The sequence below is a fragment of the Acanthochromis polyacanthus genome, chromosome 22 (assembly GCF_021347895.1).
Source record: "Acanthochromis polyacanthus isolate Apoly-LR-REF ecotype Palm Island chromosome 22, KAUST_Apoly_ChrSc, whole genome shotgun sequence".
Classification (NCBI taxonomy): domain Eukaryota; kingdom Metazoa; phylum Chordata; class Actinopteri; family Pomacentridae; genus Acanthochromis; species Acanthochromis polyacanthus.
In genome coordinates, this window is record NC_067134.1 from 17,703,514 (window position 1) to 17,721,920 (window position 18,407).

Below are 18,407 nucleotides of genomic sequence, written 5' to 3' on the forward strand. Positions count from 1 at the left end.
CAATTCTGCTGCATGAAAATTGATTATTTTGCAACACATTTCTGCAGCAGATGAGAGTGGAATCATTTTTTTCATCAGAATCATGTAACATAATGTGCGTACAGATCTTGATTCAGGGAATAAGATGAGCAGAGCTATGGAAAGATGCAAAGCTCCACTGAGATAAAACAAGGACATTGTGAGGATGAGCTGTGCAAAGCCACACTTTATCATTCACAACTTGGACACCAGAGTCTGAAGCACTATTGTGGCTTTGGCCCTCTGTACCCGCTATGAGTCATCTTGGCAGATGGTCGTAATGTACCTCCTTCAGCCTCTCCAACACTATTTGCTGTCAAGCCATGGGCCTCGTCCAAACTGACACTGCAGCCCTGCTGCCAAACACAATCCCACTCTGGACAAATCACGCCCATTTAAGACATTTCCAAATCTGTCCAGCCACTGTCTGGGCGAAAGTGAGTAAATTAACTGTCACAGGGTGCGACACTGACATTTCTCACCACTGTAACAGTCCAGCCCTTCCTCATCTGTTTACTCCCAGCGTGCCTCACTTCACTTAAATAAGAGGTAGCAGGGAAATGTTAGTGGGTCATCAGAAAATAGCCCGATAATTGACCCTGCCATTTAGTGAATGCAGAAGACACAGAGCCTTGCTAAGCCTCTGATCTCAGCTGGGTCCATTTCTATAGCAACAGCAAACACAGAGAGGAGAAACAATGGAGAGGAGCTTCACAGCAGCTCTATTTTTTTTTTTTTCCTCCTGTGCATTTTTAGCGTCAGGCTGCCACCTGTGTCACTTTATCCAATCATGTTACATATGCCAAGAATTTCACAACCAAAGCTGAGCCCCTGGTGGGAACACAACGCAGAAATAGCAGCAAGATGTGACACTGGTTCACGTTGAGGTTGGCATGACACAGAGGCCTGTAAAAATCTCCTTTATATAATGCATCTGCACAGAGGTGAGCTAAGCTACACCCGTGGAGAACCAAAAGATATCGGGAGTTACATAATGTAGTGTGCTGAAAAGATCACAATCATACACAAGTTTTTGCTTCTTTGTTACTGACAATATTATCTTTCTGCAGCAGAGGATACTGCATTTTAGAGTGCCTATATAATGAGAGTGGCGACAACTGGGGATTTGAAGCCATTTTGTTTCCATTCACTCAATATGGGACGCGCAGCGCGAGGTGCACATTCACGAAAACTATGGATTGTTTACTGATTTCAAGACATGTTTTGGACAAAATAATTTACTCGCTTGTTTTGTCTGGATGTCCAAGGTTGGATTATGGCTGTTTTGGGGAATATTTTCATCTGTGACTAGTTTTGAGCCTTCAAAGGTGAGTTCTGCTGTTTACGTTATTTGCTGTTTGTTGGACAAATGTGTTTATATTACTCGCTGTGGTAATCACATCTGAAAGTGGTTTATACCGGCGGATTCATGAGAATCTAAGCTTTCCATGGGTGTATAATGTTTCTATCATCGAGCTTGCAGCTTTGGTCAATTTAGTAAAATACGTTTTCCCGTCCGCCTGTACGGTGCTGCAGCTGTAAGCATATGGCTAACAGCATCCTCATGCTAACGGCGGCTAACAGCCCAGAAACAGGTGAAGAACACGGAGCCTGTTCGGGTCATATGAGGCTGATAAGTGACTGCAGGTTGGACGGAAAACAGAAAATAGGAAACAGAAAACTGTCAGCTGTTTGTTGAATTCGAAATCATGTGAATGAACAGGGAGGCTGTTGTCGAAGCTCAGATGGGCCGCTGAAGTTTAACGGGTTACCCCGTTAAACTTCAGCGGCCCGTATTTCATGCATCTCCATGCATGAAAATGGTCAAAGTCAAAATAACCACAACTGCCTAAAATCACATCAAACTTTTCTATCTGTCATTCACCCAGACATCATAACATGAAAGTACATACATGGGACTAACCTGGTACAAAAATCATGATGAAGTCGGTTTCCATCCCACTCTCCGGACTTTATTTTCCCACAGTTTCATTCTTTCACTACTCCTGGGAAATCTAAACATGTGTAATCCCTTCTCGGATCGATTTGTGTACCCAAAGGCACAACAGCCCGTCATTTTTCAGGTATTTATGAAGACAAAAAAGTCCGAGAATTACTCTCTGCGTTGTAAACAACGTTAACAGGCATAACCGGCGTTCATAAATAGGAAACAAAATGGCTCCTATAGATCACGTGACCAAATTTTTTGGACCCGTCATGTCGCCACTCTCATTATATAGGCACTCTACTGCATTTGTTATAACAGCGCCACCTAGTGAAGTCGATGATTGCTAATGTGTGCGACTTATGGCTTTAAAGGTGTGCTGTAATACTGCTTTCTGTCCAAGTACTTAGAGTTTTTAGGGTTTAATTAACCCATGATACTACTTTCTGTGCTGAATTGTAACTTGGTTGCAGGAGCTGCTTTTCCCCTGAAATTTCAGGGGAAACGCAGCTCTTGAATGACATGAGTCATTCGATATATGCAATTATAAACAATGAAAAGCAACAACACAGATTTGTTATTGATGTTAAACATCTAAATCTTGATCCACATTCTCATGATTTTTGGTGATCTTGTCTAGAAACGCTGTCTTTGCTTCAACTGGTGATACTTTCCTGAATGTACAATTCAGAAGATGGTACTATCATGAAAAACAAGGGGCCCTGGAAATGTGATCCTGAAATTGCTGAGAGATTGTTGATACCTCACTTACACCGGTTTGCTAAATCCAGGTTAGCTTAGCATAAAGACTTTAAAATCTAGCCATGCTCTCTCCAAAGGCAAAGCTGCAAAACTGATGTAAAATACAACATCTGACTTATTTTACAGATTTGAAAAGCCTAAAAAACAGAACACTGGCTTAGTCAAATCTAATGGACAACATACTTCTCTAGACAGATATATACCCCACCATTAGTCAAATAAAATTCTGGCCACACATCCATCGTTTTACAAAACGTCTTTGACACTTTAAACAAGCAAGCTGGGTCAGTTTACCTCAACAAAAGCCATTTTATTAGTTCTACAGACTGCACACATTCAACGGCAGACACTGTGGATTAAGTAATATTGAATACAGCAGAACTTAGCTCACTAAAGATGTAAACCTGTAACTGCTTTTGCTAACCAAACGTAAAGAAACTAGTCCATGCCCACCATTGTTGTTGTTGTTGCATTGGAATGTACGAATTGAGAGTGAAAAACTTCCGTCCATGCACATAAACTGGAATTTTTTAACAATCTTCACTGTAGAAGACTTTTAGAAAAATCTCCGTTTTAATGACCTTTAATGCAGTTTGCTTGTGAATGAGTGTAAAATATTCATATGGGTGCGGACAAAGATTTATTGACACAAAGTTTGATATACTTTGGCTGTTAATATTCTACTCTCCAAGCAAGATTTTATTAAAACAAAGAGGTCACTCACATGAATAATTAAGTGATTAATGCTTTCACAAAAATGTCACCCAAACTTCATTCTGTGTTTTTTCTCTAAGAATGCTGCAGTATTTAGTGGTAATTTGTCTGACATGCAGGCAGGCTGGCTTAAAGTCCAGAAGTCAGTCTGACAGTTTCTGCTGCATCATGGCAAGCATCGGCCTCCTCAAACAGCTCACGGAGGAATCCGTCTCGAGTCATCCCTCATTGTATATTTAACACAGAACGCAGGTGTGTTCCACAAGGACAGGACAGAAGAATCTGACAAGTCCAACTGCCATACTGTATGTGTACCTGACGAATAACAAAAAAATCTAATCTAAATCTAATTATTAGCACGCACATGATGCACACTGGCTCGTTATTAGGTGGAGAATCAAGCTGGAAGTAAAGAGTCTTCACTGATCTGTCTCCTTTGTAGTTTGTGATGCAGAACAGTCTCATGAGAGGATTTTTTGCTTGGATTTGTTCTGCTACATGTGCTCCCTTACAGACTCTGTTCCTTCTTTGTTGTTCTCGTTGCAGCATACACAGGCATAATGAAAGTTTCATCTCAAACCGTCCGTGAGTGTGTTTAAAATTTGACCTCAGAAGAGTGGATTCATCAAAAACATGACTCAGACCCAACAAAAAAGTACTTTGAGCTGTCTGCCTCTTTGGCTGTTACCAAGCATGCAAAGGACAAATGCAAACTTCAAAGTGTGATCAAAGAAAATCATCGACTTCTGTGGCTTTTCCCCATATTGCATTTTCACACACAAAAACCGGAGCCTGCAGCTATCGTCCCCCCCGCTGATAGTTTTTAACGCAGCACAGCCATCCATCCGTCACTAATGCTGCACGGTGTAGTGATGCAGCGCAAGCATTACTCACTTTTACACTTCCACAGAGATGAGCAGCGACTGTGTCTGCTGCAGCAAATCACACTGTAACCGTTTGGTCCAGCACAGGCTTAAAGATACTGATGTGAATTATTTATGGAGTGGTGCATCTGGGAAAAGGCTGTGCTGAAGCGGAAGAAAGATAATTGAACTTCTATCCACAGTGTGTTTTATCAGATCACCAAACACGTTGACTTCCTTTAAGGGTTTAAGTATTTCTTGCAGATATTCATGTCCTTTTCTACACTCGAAAATAAATGTCCGTCCCTGAGCCACTTACATACGTACGTCTACACTTGCTCTCATGGGATCGTCTTCTGCGAAAGCACCCACCAGCCGATCTTTCGGTGTCCAGCAGCTCTACCCACTGATCTCAGCTGACAGCAGGAGGCTGAGGGTCAAAGTGTGGCGTAGAGCGAGACTAATGTTGGACAACACTGGCGTTTGGCTCTCGGTATATATAGTGCTCTTTTCCCAGAGCTCTGAGCAGTTGGTATTCTGTGAGAGAAACCAGATCCCTGCGAAAGAATCAAGTCAATGTGGCCCTCGGTCCAGACACTTCTTGGACCGGTCGACCCCACTGCAGCCACTCAGGCCTCAATCTGCAAGACGATGGTGTGCTGACCCAGATATTTCCTCATCTGTCACTATGATTTTAATTGTTCAGTTTGATTTAGCCACAAAAACTGCCTTGCAAAAGATTGTAGTCATAGCATCCAATGTCAATGTCGGGAGCTTTGTTGACCTTTCCTTCCAGCCTGACCTCCTTGAAACCTCATACTGCTTCTACCAATGTTCCTAAAGCGGTGACTAGTCCTTTCTTAAACAACAATTAGACGAAGCCTCAGTGCTGTTTTTCTTTGAAGAACAGCCTCTTTTGTGGCTTTATTCCTCTTTCAAATGTAAAGTTTTGTTTCTATGCCAGTTACCTTGATTGTTATTTCATCAGGACTGTGTCCTTCTGTCCCCCGTTTTATTCCAGACTAATATATGATATGATTTATTAGTCTGGTCACAGTTCACCTCAATGACCTATCTCATCAGCTCAGGAAAAGACAGCAGAGGAATTCTGATTATCTTGGACGTTGTGTCGTGCAAAATCCAAAAACGTAATCTGACTCTTTTATAGATTCCTGTGGGGAAACGCTTTTTTCTCTTGGCATCCCTTCAGCTCAGAGATCCACTTTGGTAGTTACGAGGAGCCACAGTTATGAACTTCTCACCATCCTCTCAAATGTGTCTTGTGGACTATGAGTCTTGGTGCTTAAAGATTTAACAGGAAAATGATCTGCTTTGAGCAATGGCTCCCTCAAAACTCTGTCCTGATGGGATTGGTTGAAGCAAAAACTAAAGATAAGATTTTCCCAGTGATTAGAAAAGCTTAAACATGGTTCAAACCCAAGAGGATAAAAAGCAGCAGAGGCCAAACTTCAAGCATGTTTTGTCTGTGTTTTTAAGGGTTAATCAAGAAGAGATTTACTCTGTTCACGCCTCGCTCTTCCATACCCCACCAGCCTCTCCCCACTGATGAATCAAACGCCTTCAGTAAAGCCTCTGAGCTGGGTCTTCTAATCTGGCCTACAGCTGGTGGAGCTCAAGGTGCCAGGAGGTTTGCAATAATGCGTGTCTTGTTTAATGATCTTTGCCCCACTACCCTCAAACTGTCAGTCACCCTGAGAGCAAAGCAGTTTGCAGCAAGGTGCTCACAATAATTCTAAGTTAAATCTACATCGCCTCTACTGCAGTGGTTTTACAGTGTCTGTCTTCATAGGTTGTATTTACTCATTCATTCATTCAACCATGTCACACCATGGTAGGTTCTAAGCCAAGCTTGGCGAACGTTGCGCTGTGGAAGCTGTGGCTCAGGATGTGCAGCTTACTACCACAAACAATTCAAAATGCAAATGTCTTATGAGCATGTTTTGAGCTCAAAATATTACATTCCATTGGATGCAATCATTATTTTTCTTCTATTATTAGCATATACGAGCTATTTTGATCTTGAATAAAATCAAAGAAGTAGTTGTATGAGTCTACTGATTTTCCAAGCTAAGTTTACATCTAGACTGTGTATGAAAGATGGACAAGGCATCCAGGTTTCAAAAGTGAAGCCAACACCTGCATTTTCTTTACTAGCCAGCAGGGTGCGACTCCTCCGGTTGCACTAAGACAAAATCCATCGACTTCTTCCTCAATCTGTTACCTCAGTAAACATCTTTCCAGTCAGTGGTCGCAACAGCTTACGGCCTCTTTTGGAGTAAAATAGACAGTGAATTAGGGTGTATTGTAGGGTGTGGCTACTCTCTGATTGAAGGGTTGCTGCTGCTTGCTGTGCATAGTGTTCACAATATATAATATATATCATTGTCTCCACCAAACTCAAAATTAAGTACTTTAGAATGTTCGTCCACAAACCAGTGGGTGTTGTCAACTTCACTATGTCAATCTTTTGCATTCAAGCTAATGTCTGGACTGATATTATCTGTAGTGAAGGCTCTGAAATGTGTGAGTTCATTGATAGAAATAAAGACAAATTCCTTGTGTAGCCAACAAAGCTGATTCTGATCTGACACAAACACAGTGCCCTTGACCTTTCACCTTTGGCTTACATAATGTAGTCAGTTCATCACTGGCTCTAACATTTCTACCAAATTAAAAGATTTCATATAAAGAACAAAAATAGGATGGATGAAAAGCCCAAAAACACAATGATGGCTATCAGCGGTGTGGAGGAAGTCTCCAAGTACATTAGTTAACGTAAAAGAGGACTGATCTATTCCAAAAACTGGAGATACGCCGAGCAAGTCAGCGCATTCCCGACATTTTAACCTCCCTGTCCTGAGCTCGGACATACTGTGCATGAGTAAATCTGTACGCAAGCGTGAAGAACAGTGATCAACCCTGAAGCTTCAGCTCAGCCTGCCGGACGTTACCTCTTTGTTGCCTTTCGGCAGATTAGCAGCAGCAGAAGGCTTGCTGTCCCGCTATCGTACGTACTTAAACAGATTATCCTGTCACTTCTGGTCACGTGCTGAACCTCAAGCCTTTTAAAGCTGCATCTGGAGGCCGGGTGTCTGTTGCTCAGCCCAAATATTTACTCACAGGAGGAAGGTTTGTGGGACTCCAGGAGGAATGTTTCAGCAGCTGCTGATTTGTTTTATGTCGATTATAGTCCAGTAAACTATTTCCCACTTTCCAGAGTGATATCTTCCAATAATCTGACCAAAATCTAAACTTGCTATGAGTTCTAACATCATCTTTCTCATTCAGAAACCTGCAGAGATTGATGCTGGTGATGATCCCCGATGGCAATGCTAATCCTTTTATTAGCAACGTCTCTATTTTGCTGTGCTGACCACCACATACCGGCACATCAACAAACTACGGATGCCAGGAGAGGACATCCAGTATGAGCATGTGATAATCACTTTGGCATTTTTAAGGCAAAGTAGAAAATAATGTCTTATAATTAACCTGGGCTCTAGTGAAAACGCTCTGTTAGCCTCCCATTGCCTCCAGTGTGTTTCCACTCCGAGAGCCAGCACAGGCGGCAACCTGACCTCCCTCCCTCCCCACTCTTAGATACTGTATGACTCTGCCGTGGGTTCTCATGGACACGCTGCCCTTTGGAAATTCCCTGGCTGCAACCAATACGACCCGTCGCGTAACGACAGCGTCCACTCGAGACAGCATCGCTGCACGGAAGCAAATGAATTATCGCCATCGGCTTTGATGTGGTGGGCACATTGACCACGAGGTGCTACCGCTGCCAGGGCGGTGTCATATTATGTCCTCATCAGCACATGCGACATGAAAGATTTACTCCGCAAAACAAAAGTCTGACTTTGAGCCGCAGTGCATGACTTTCAGCGAGAGCCAAGTGCAAACAGAGGACAGTTTCAGTCAAATAATGTTGATCTTTTGTCTCTTGGCCCAATAAATTCAAAGTAATTAGAGCAAATTCAATCCAATTAGATTAAATTAAGACCAGCAGGTATTCACTGTGACCCCCCCGGAGCCCTCTAATCTCTATATCTGTCCAATTAGCAGCACCCTTGCAGAAAAGCTGCAGATTACGCCCCACTCAGTGACTCTTCTGAGAATCCACTGAAGTTCGGTGCATCTGTACTGACAGCTTTGGTTACAGCAAACTGCACAGAAATCTAAATGAGAAAAGTTTTCAATGAAATGGATTATTAATAAAACAAACATGTGCAAGATTGATTATATGTATATAATGACAAATAATTTTAAAAGGAAGAAATGGCCCAGATCGCCTTTAGAGTGATTAGATTTGTACATTTTTTTGCATGAGCACCCTGCACAATCTGCCTCCAAACTACAGAGATGAATGCTGGCTCACACTCTCTCAGCCTGTCCAGTCTTACCTCTCGCAGCAGAGCTTCAGCCCACTGTGCTGTTGTGCCTCTGCAGTGCCACTGGCTGTGCCTTCAGCCCTGCCGGCTCACATCAGCTGTTATCCTCAGTGTGAATCGTTTGATCTCCTTCGGCGACGGTATCTTCTGTCTGCCTTCCGTCGCGTCCTCGGCCGACCTCTTGCACAATCCAGGTGGTGTGATGAGAGAAAAGAGGAGAAGGAGCAGCGTCTCCTGGTAGAGCTGCTGCTGCTGCTGCTGCTGCTGTGTGATGATGTCTGAGGCTGGTGGCTGTGAACAGACTGAGACAGCAGAGGGGGGAGACAGGACCTGCCATGCAGATATCAGCCCTGTTGCAGTTAAATTTAAACCAGCCTCCCTACTGACACCTTGAGCTCCGGCTGCCCTCCCTCTGCAGCTCTGATGGACCATATGGCCCCTGACAGAAGACTGAGCTCTTGGGAGTCTGTCGCCGAGGAGAGAGGGAGTGAAGGGAGGTGGAGGACGGCAGGGGCAACAAGAAAACACAAATTTAGGTGCTTTTTTCACTAATTGTGGGACGGTTATGTTAAAAATGGCACTAAAATTCCCACATTTGTGTATTTTCTTTCAACCCTCTCAATCAAAAGCAGTTTCTGAGCATTTCTTGTCCCATTTTCCTCACTGTGGGCTCATGTTTCACTGCAATATAAAGTCCTGCGCCTCCATAGAAACATCATAAAATGTTCTTTTCTTTGATTATTTATTTTACCAATTTTTTTTAAAAAACTGCAATCTACAGGGTAGAAAATATCATTAGCAATATTTCTTGCCTCCACAGATTAAATATGGCTTTATCGAAAGAAGAAAGAGAAGAACTGGTACTTCTCAGCGGACGTGAAGGATGGACATATTGAAAGACAGCGGATAAATTTAAAGCACGTCATCCAAGGATGATTCCACTTGGCTTCACTACGTTGGCGAAAAGTGGTTAAAAAGTTTAAAGAAACGGGCAGTGTCATGGACAAACCCCGGATAACCAAATGTAGCAGGTGGGGAGTTTGACTGGGGCGGTACACCTGTCAAATGGGAACACAGGTGTCCTAAGGCCTCCCGTGGAAAAGAAGTGCAAAAACTCGATCTGATCATTTGTCCGGATGAAAACGATCCTTCTGACGTTTTGGGTTTTAAGCAGGAGGTGTCAGAAAAGTTACCACAGAGATTCCTGGCTTGTGGCGGCCAACCATTCATAGCGACGTCCTTTGATGTCGGCTCTTCCTGTCATTGTGAAGCAGAATTCACCACGAGTAGGGAATATGAGCTGGGTGTACACAGTCATGAGAAAGGTTAGGTTTACCCTACTGATGCTGTGTTGTTGCAATAGTAACCCTAACCCTAGAAACTGAAGATTGGTCATTGCAAAAATTCACGCTAACCCCAAAAAATTCCTTTCCCAAAGTCTAACCGTACCACCTACATCATTGATGCCTCCTGGTGATCACCACACCAGGAGGCCTCGGTGATGTTTAATGGACTAAAACCAGCCCTCAACAGTCAGAGCTGGGATCACATTACAGAACAGCATGAAGGAAAACAAGCATCAGCAGGTGATTCTGCACACACAAACACCAGACAGCAGTTAGTGCACAACTGGTCTGAATAGACACAAACAGAACATTACTGCAGCTTTTACTGCAGTTCTTTCAAATTTTCACGCCGGTGTAACAGGCCACATTAAACCTCCGGTCTAAGTATACCCCGGGGGCTGAAATAGCCTAGCCCAGAATATACCATTCCAGGCTAAAATACCTCCCATGTAATATGAGATGACATCAGTCAGATGAATTTTATCTTAATTTAAGCACAAATCGGTCAAATTGCATCAAACATTTTAGGCGAAAAATCTTATGAGATATTGTACTGATGTAATGGTTTATTTAAGCAGAAATCAAGCCTTTCTAAATTTACACACAATACAAAGGTAATATAAATAGATATTGTACTGAAATCAGTTATATGGTGACAACTGATATTAACAACAGCCAGTGTTAATCTTCTTTGATAATGTTTTGCTTACAGCATGATTTTATCTTCGTATGCAATTCAGTTTTTCCTTTGATTTTAACTTTTTTTCAATTTCAGTTAGCTGTAGACCATTCTATTTGTCATTTCATAATGATTTGCTTACTGAGCTTACCTCTTTGTAAAAGAAAAAAAAAAAAAAAAAAAACCCAACCCTAAATAACTTAACAATTCAGAGCTTAACGTGCTTAATCTTTATGTATCAACTGGTACAAACTGGCCTAGGCCAGAGTATACCTTAGGGTCTACTTTGACCTAGGCCGGTTTATACCCCAGGGTATGCTTTGGACGGGGGGATTAATCTGGCCTGATACACTGGAAATCTGACTACACCAGCTCCTCGGTTACTGACATCCTCAACCAATGGTGTTTTGTGGTTACGTCGCCATGATCAGCCATCACCACTCACCTCTGCATAAAAGTGGTTCACGACACTTCGCCGGACTGTCTTATAGCACTCGTCAGTATTCTGATCATTGTTGCGCCTAGCTCCCTAGAACCCTGCTCTTACTGACGGCTCTCTCTTCTACCCTTAGTCCTGGACCTCCACCTGCTTGCAAATACACACGTGGACAAAATTGTTGGTACCCCTCAGTTAAAGAAGGAAAACCCACAATTCTCACTGAAATCACTTGAAACTCACAAAAGTAACAATAAATAAAAATTTATTGAAAATTAAATAATCAAAATCAGCCATCACTTTTGAATTGTTGATTAACATAATTATTTAAAAAAACAAACTAATGAAATAGGGCTGGACAAAAATGATGGTACCCATAACTTAATATTTTGTTGCACAACCTTTTGAGGCAATCACTGCAATTAAACGATTTCTGTATTTGTCAATGAGCGTTCTGCAGCTGTCAACAGGTATTTTGGCCCACTCCTCATGAGCAAACAGCTCCAGTTGTCTCAGGTTTGATGGGTGTCTTCTCCAAATGGCATGTTTCAGCTCCTTCCACATATGTTCAATGGGATTCAGATCTGGGCTCATAGAAGGCCACTTTAGAATAGTCCAACGCTTTTCTCTCAGCCATTCTTGGGTGTTTTTGGCTGTGTGTTTTGGATCGTTGTCCTGTTGGAAGACCCATGACCTGCGACTGAGACCAAGCTTTCTGACAGTAGGCAGCACATTTCTCTCCAGAATGCCTTGATAGTCTTCAGATTTCATCGTACCTTGCACACTTTCAAGACACCCTGTGCCAGATGCAGCAAAGCAGCCCCAAAACATTACTGAGCCTCCTCCATGTTTCACCGTAGGGACAGTGTTCTTTTCTTCGTATGCTTGGTTTTTGAGTCTATGAACATAGAGTTGATGCGCCTTACCAAAAAGCTCCAGTTTGGTCTCATCTGTCCAAAGGACATTCTCCCAGAAGCTTTGTGGCTTGTCAACATGCATTTTTGCAAATTCCAGTCTGGCTTTTTTATGAGTTTTTTTCAGCAGTGGTGTCCTCCTTGGTCGTCTCCCATGAAGTCCACTTTGGCTCAAACAACGACGAACGGTGCGATCTGACACTGATGTACCTTGGCCTTGGAGTTCACCTTTAATTTCTTTGGAGGTTGCTCTGGGCTCTTTGGATACAATTCCAACGATCCGTCTCTTCAATTTGTCATCAATTTTCCTCTTGCGGCCACGTCCAGGGAGGTTGGCTACTGTCCCGTGGGTCTTGAACTTCTGAATAATATGAGCCACTGTTGTCACAGGAACTTCAAGCCGTTTAGAGATGGTCTTATAGCCTTTACCTTTAAGATGTTTGTCTATCATTTTTTTTCGGATGTCCTGGGACAATTCTCTCCTTCGCTTTCTGTTGTCCATGTTCAGTGTGGTACACACCTTTTCACCAAACAGCAGGGTGACTACTTGTCTCCCTTTAAATAGGCAGACTGACTGATTATGAGTTTGAAAACACCTGTGATGTCAATTAAATGACACACCTGAGTTAATCATGTCACTCTGGTCAAATATTTTTCAATCTTTTATAGAGGTACCATCATTTTTGTCCAGCCCTATTTCATTAGTTTGTTTTTTTAAATAATTATGTTAATCAACAATTCAAAAGTAATGGCTGTTTTTGATTATTTAATTTTCAATAAATTTTTATTTATTGTTACTTTTGTGAGTTTCAAGTGATTTCAGTGAGAATTGTGGGTTTTTCCTTCTTTAACTGAGGGGTACCAACAATTTTGTCCACGTGTGTACCTCCTGGAACCTCCACCTGCCTTCCCCAGCCCTGTTCTTACCTCAGTCTGTCTTCAGTTAAGCTCCCTGATTGATCGCCTACCCAGTTAGTCTGTTAGCAGAGTATTTTCTAGACTTTCCGTCTGTTGTTGTAGTATTAGCATTTCGCTTAGCGTTAGTGGAATCTGAAGCCTCTGGCTTTCCTTATTTGTCGTCGTTCTCGGAATTCTTTGCTCAGTTCAATTCAGCCATTTTGGTATGTAGCTTCTTTGGTTAGCTTCAGTGTAGTTTTGTTCACGTTCCTGCTCCTTGCAATACCCAGTTTGGGTCTGTGTATCAAAAATAATCAGTATTTTGTATACGACAAAAATTGTGTTACATCGCAGAGTACTGTACTTGGGGCATTCCAGTTGAAAATTTTGACTGGATATTCAGAAAATCCAGATTCCTAGTTCAAGTGGAGCCACATTACATCTCAAGCTACTAGCATCAAGGACAACGTTGTAGTCTTCAGACTCAAGTGACATAACCTGAGCCACAAAAGCACTGACACAGCTCACATTATACAGCAGCACTGGTGGAGTTCCCCTTTAACAAAGCCCCTTCTAGTGGTTCTCCAGTTCACCTTGCAGTGGGGCGGGGTTGCACCAGAAATAGCGTCCTGACACTTTAAAAAATCTGGGTTACTTTCTGATGCAGACAGAGGATCACAGACGGTTGAGTCACAGCAGCGTCTTTCCCTAGGTGGACGTCAGGGCTCTAATAGAATTATGGGCATTGTTGGGCACGCTGAGCTAAAAAAAAAGCTGTATCGAATTGAAGTAGTTTTATTATTAATTTTATTGGGCCAAAGCAACCGAGTAAGGATTGACCTGTGGATGAATGTGTCTTTCTTTATGACTTGCATTGCGTCAGTCCTTCAGCTGTCAGTGGTTCCTCTGCCTGACACACCATCATAAATCTCTTTTCTTTCCCCTCTATTTACCCAGGTGTGTGTTTTTCCCAGCCTTTCAGCTCAGTTTCTGACTTTTCACTTCACCTCTGCGGTTTAAATGTATGTTTTGTCCGAAGAAAACTTGCTGTAACAGTAACTTCTCCGCAGGCCAAGGTCTGTGCAACGCTTCACATTTAAGGTTTGTCGGTGAAACTGTAGAGAAGACAGGAAGTGATTCAGTGAGGAGAAAATGACGGGGTTTTTTCAGCCTTCAGTGGAATACAGAAGGTGACTCAGCTCTTCTGACTGCAGCCTTATAAAATGGGGGCACACACCTACACAAAAAATCTGCGTCAATGTCAAAAAAACCTTGTCAAAAGCAGAGAGGGTGCCTAACCTGCTTAAAACCGCAATTCAAAAGCTTCTTCATATCAGAAAATGAAAGCCTATAGAGCAACAAACAGTGTAGAGGTCTTGCAGTGCAAATATATAATTGCTGCGTGAGTGAAACCAAACACTAACAAGAGACAATAATAGGCTACAGGGTCCAAAGTATACGGAGTTTTATTCTGACACCTTCGCTTTGGGCATTTAGAGGTACACAGCTGTCCATCACTTTTAAATATGCTGTCATTCTTCATGAATTACAGTCAGTTTTACTCTGTCTGTGAGCCCCATGCAGTGAAATATCAAGTAAATTATGGATTTATAGTCCAATTTTTAATACCTAACAATTATGAGTGGGCTCTTTATAAAATATTTCCTTTCCGATGAGAGTTGAGGGGAGAAAGTAGTCAAAGAAAGAAAAAAAAAAATTCTCCAAATCCTTAATATGAAGGATCTCCAACTGGCCAACTTTCATCACTCACCAGCGCCAGAGAGTGTGTGTTGATGATTTGAACACGTATGCATGCACATGTTCAGACGTATCATGTTACTTTGCTTTCTTTCTGTGTATTCACTGCCATATTCAGTCATGGACTGTGTTTACTTTGAAGTTTTATAAAAGAGAAATTAAAAAGAAATTATATCATATGAGATTTTAAAAAAACTTGAAATGAACACAGATGGGTGGAAAATATGTGTACAAACAATCAGAAATTATGTTAATTCTACCAGTGTCGGTCAATAAATTCCTTCCAAACAGCTGATATGAATCTTGTTCCAAGATTGTTGCATCCAACCACCATACAAGTCAATATCTAAGAAAAGTATGAATATAGTTTTTGTTTTCTGTTCTCAAAATGGATTTTAAATTTAGTTTGAGGCCAGAAATTGATAGTGTATGTGCAAAATAATTCTTTACTATTCCATTTTTGAGAACCACCAATTATATCATCATATAAGATCAATTTCAGGGACTGCAAGGCATATGCTTTTTTTCTTGTATTTTCTAAAGAATTATTTGTTGATTTTAACCCTTCATTCACAAGAAAAAAACATGTCTCAGTGATAGTATGGGGCATGTTTGATGTTTGTAGGCCTAAATCTGTTCGTAACAAGTGTAAAAAGCTTGTAAGAAGTCTTTTTTTGTGTGTCACCAGCATTATTATAAAGATAATGAAGTGTGTTTTCATGCCACAGATGCCACAGTTTGTCCCCTGAAGACAGAGACGCTCCCTTCAACAGTCCTGCGGGGCCTCTTCACACCAGAGTGAAGTACATGACATCATTACTTTGGTTTAAAAGGCTACATACTGTCCCTGTTTCTCACCACATCAACACTAAACCCTTTCCCATTAGTGTGTCAGTGAGAACACCTGTCTCCGTCCACTCTCCTGCTGTTTCATCAGCCCCTTTACAACCCGTCTGTAGGTCGGAGCGGCTGGAAATGGCCTTTAAGGGACACTTTGCTCAACACAGGGGAGCTTTTACGCAACACAATGGACCCGAGTGTTGTGTGTCGTTGCATGTGCGCTTTCACAAAGAGTATGTGATGGTCGGAGTGACGTCTCTTAGGCTTTGGGTGGAATCCTAGTCTGCTTGTGCAAGGACCAGGAGTTATTAGAGCTCTTGTTTTAAAGTATGTGAAATAATATTCAATGTGTAATCTGAACTGAAACTAAAGCTTTTATAAGCTTTGGCTAAGACCAGGTTAGCTAACTTTACCTTAGTTTTAGCTCCAACTTTCTTGCTAATAGCTTACCTTTGTATTTTCTAAATGTATGCTTTCTGCTTTTAACATGAACTTAATTCCTAATGAAGAAACAGTTGCGTTTCACTTTTTGTTATTACATTAAAGGAAATCCCCAAAACTAACAATGGTGTCGTTATTCTCCACAGTAAGCTAACATTTGGCTACGAGCTCATTAGCTGAACATTCTACTGTGTGTAGTTTGCACTAGAGCACAAAAACACACATTACTTGCAGGCTTTTTCTCCTGTTTATGATTTTGAGAAGAATTTTCCTTTTTTATATCCTGAATATCACTGCATGTACATCATCTCAACATAATTTGGCATCTGATTTAGCTTATAAAAACAAGTGAACATTAGTCATGAAGTGAACAGATGGCCGAACACTTCAACGAGCTACTCCAAGATCATTGTAGATTTTTGAGCTCCTCACAAAGTCTCTGGCTGACACCAGCCACCCTGCAGAGGAAACTCATTTTAACTACATGCCTTTGAAGTTCTGATGCCCCCCACCTCCTGTCCCTGAAAATCACAAACAGGATCTGAGACAAGAGATAACCCTGCCAGAGCCCAACAAACACCAGAAACATGGTGGAAGGTGTCTGATAAATACATCCATCCATTATTTATACACCGCTTAGTCCTCATTAGGGTCGCAGGGGGCTGGAGTCTATCCCTGCTGACATAGGGTGAAGGCAGGGGACACCTTGGAAGGTCACCAGTCTATCACAGAAGTACATTGAGAGACAAGCAATCACACTCACAGCTGTGGATTTAGAATCACCAATTAACTTGAGCATGTTTTTGGACTGTGGGAGGAAGCTAGAATAAATCCACGCATGCACATGGAGAACATGCAAACTCCATGCAGAAAAATCCCAGGAAAGCCAGGATGCAAACCAGAGATCTTCTAGCTGCAAGGCAACAGTGCCAACCATTGCTCCACTGTGCAGCCCCTTGGCAAACACAGCATTTACATAAAAATCAAATACTTGAGGATGGATTTTCACCCCTTCATTCCCTGTTTCTTTGGCGTACAACGAAAGCATGTCCTCTTGAGTTATTACAGGAACATCATCCTCTTTACAGTTGAGGTGATGTCAGCTTGATTAGCCAAACTGTGCCTGAGTTGTAGGGTCCCTTCAACACGATCAGGATTCCATTTAAGCTATGGTTGCCAGTCTATGATGAGATAATTGCTGTACAGAAAGAAGTTAGGAAACTGTCGATTGAATTTTATCCAAACAACAAAGAGTGTTTCATTTAACTCTGAAGAAGTAGAAATCAACAACAGCAAAGTTGCAGTGAAGCCAAACACCTCCTGCCAGTGAAGAAGCAGATGCATGGCAGACAGTCACTTACACCAGAGAGGAATTATCAGTATGGCAAAGAGGAGAAAAGTAACTTTTAATTTGATTTTTATTGGGGAGTGATTTGTTAGCTGCCATGTAAAACCAAGCAAATGTTTTCCACTGCGCGATGCCAAGTAAGTGTCGTAAAGCACAAGTTTATCACATGATACTCACACTCCCTGACCCTCTTCCTTCTTCCTCTGCCGCTCTGCATGATGGGAGCAGGCGGTTTAAAAACAGAGGTATTTACGACTCAGCACTCTAGAGTTCCTGGAGCTCCACGAAACATGTGGGACTGGCAGTGTGACACCGGCAGCTCAGTTTAAAGATAGACGGGGTTTTGGTTCGGCCTATTTTGTATCGCGGCCCATCTGTCTGTCTGTACACCTGCCTGTCTGTAAGTCGTGTCTTCGAGGAGAACTCAGCATATATGATACCTTACGAAAGAAACACAAAACAGCTTCTTATCTAGAACTGGGAGGTGTTAACACTATGTGTAAAAGCACTACGTTCCTGATTCCACATGTAGTAGTGGAAGAAAAACTTAGATACTTCAGTCAAACTGAGTGTATAACAATGCAAAAAAGGAAAAAAATATAGTATTTTCCCTTGTGTATTTTGTTAAATACATTAAAAAGCTTTAAATATGTTTGTGAATGAAACTATTAAACTTGTCAGATGATGGCAGCTTAAAGAAGTTTGCTTTTTCAAGAGATACTGCAATCAGTTCATAGTTTAATCACATTTATATTCTGTTTTTTGTATTTCTGGCATTTGCAACAGGGGTAGTAGCAGCCTGGAAGCGGTAAAAGAACTACTTGTTAATTAAACTATGTAATTCATCATTTCAATTCCTTTTTTGGCCTGATATGAAATTAAAACTGCTGTGGAGAACTGCCTCAACCTGTGCTTTAAAATGAAAAGAATCTGTCGCCATCTACTGGCCAAAAGGATAAATCAGCCTCTGTCTGGTGCACTGATGAACAACTGGTATTTACACTAGGATCCAGTGACTTGTTTGTGTAGCC

General features: G+C 41.8%; 1 protein-coding gene across 1 annotated transcript in view; it reads right to left on the bottom strand.

Annotated features, from left to right (window-relative positions):
- Positions 1–11,384, bottom strand: part of filip1l (filamin A interacting protein 1-like) — an 80,636-nt gene extending 69,252 nt beyond the window's left edge. Inside the window, exon 1 of the mRNA XM_022210324.2 lies at positions 8,730–11,384. The gene's annotated coding sequence lies outside the window, so the exon portion shown is untranslated. The remainder of the gene's footprint in view (positions 1–8,729) is intronic.
- Positions 11,385–18,407: the final 7,023 nt, after the last annotated feature.